The sequence below is a fragment of the Anneissia japonica genome, unplaced genomic scaffold (assembly GCF_011630105.1).
Source record: "Anneissia japonica isolate Jap-2015-1 unplaced genomic scaffold, ASM1163010v1 scaffold124639_len3509_cov133, whole genome shotgun sequence".
Taxonomy (NCBI): Eukaryota; Metazoa; Echinodermata; class Crinoidea; order Comatulida; family Comatulidae; genus Anneissia; species Anneissia japonica.
The window spans coordinates 2,104-3,477 of NW_022733288.1; the positions used below are offsets into that span (position 1 = coordinate 2,104).

At 32.9% G+C, this 1,374-nt stretch overlaps 2 non-coding genes across 2 annotated transcripts; both read right to left on the reverse strand.

Moving 5' to 3' along the window:
• Nucleotides 1-324: 324 nt before the first annotated feature.
• LOC117116178 lies at nucleotides 325-516 on the reverse strand. Its single transcript, XR_004446690.1, has one exon. It is a non-coding gene; the product is annotated as a U2 spliceosomal RNA (small nuclear RNA).
• A 209-nt stretch (nucleotides 517-725) lies between these two features.
• LOC117116180 lies at nucleotides 726-910 on the reverse strand. The gene has a single exon (XR_004446692.1). It is a non-coding gene; the product is annotated as a U2 spliceosomal RNA (small nuclear RNA).
• Nucleotides 911-1,374: the final 464 nt, after the last annotated feature.

Here is a 1,374-nt window from a genome sequence, read left to right on the forward strand (position 1 = left end):
TAATGTAAATGTAAACTCTTCATCATCGAGATAAGTATCATTATTATGTAAATTTAGTAATATGTGGAATCTGTTCAATGCACTGTACAACTGATATAGATAATATGGTCTTTATATCACTCAAACTGGAAAACTTGTTAATGAGTAAAATATAAAATGAGTAATGTATAACAGTATATAACAGACACTGGTAGTTCATCTTCAGGAATCTATAACAGTAGCTTAATGTTTAAAACGACAGAATGCAGACTTTTGACAAGTATCATTATTATGGAAATTAGTATTATGTCGATTCTGTTTTTCTTTTAATATTTCCCTCAGTGAAGAGGATGGGCCGATCCTGGAGGTACTGCAATACCAGGCCCACCCGTGGCCAGGACGGAGCAAGCTCCTACTCCATGGCCTAATTTTAAAAATCAGTTTAATATAGAAGCTACTCAATGAGCAGCATTTCAGATATTAAGCTGAAAAGAACAGATACTACACATGATCTTAGCCAAAAGGCCGAGAAGCGATGCCCTATAAATGCTTCTAATGATACTAATATAAAATAACAGTTTGCTAAACTACCGGTGTTGGAAATGCTCACTGGTAGTTCATCTTCAGGAATCTATAACAGAAGCTTAATGTTTAAAACGAAAGAACGCAGACTTTTGACAAGTATCATTATTATGGAAATTAGTATTATGTCGATTCTGTTTTTCTTTTAATATTTCCCTCAGTGAAGAGGATGGGCCGATCCTGGATGTACTGCAATACCAGGCCAACCCGTGGCCAGGACGGAGCAAGCTCCTACTCCATGGCCTAATTTCAAAAATCAGTTTAATATAGAAGCTACTCAATGAGCAGCGTTTCAGATATTAAGCTGAAAAGAACAGATACTACAGCATAAAGTTCCTGTCAAAGCTCACCACTATTTTCCCCCACATTTTCCTTGTTTAGTACTGTACCTGTCTCTTATACACATCTAGATGTGTATAAGAGACCAATATAATATTTGACTCTAACACATTTTAAATAAATATTTATATATTATATATAACTTAAAATATATGTTAATGTACAGAAAAAAACCTCAATTGTAGACAATGTATTTTTGTAAAACATTAACGAACTTTTGGCATACGCTAATTTAGTAATTTGCATATGAATAAATGGACACAATCAGTAACAAAAGCCTATAAATTCTAAAAGCAAACACAGACAGTTGTTATTCATTTTGTTGTAAACAGATTCCAGTGAAAGAGGATCAGTGGATTGTACACCTGGTATAGATAACCTGGTGTTTATATTACTCAAACTTCTAACTAGTTTACTTTTAAATTAATTAAGTAATGTATAATATAATAATGTATAGTTTGTGTTTAAAACGAG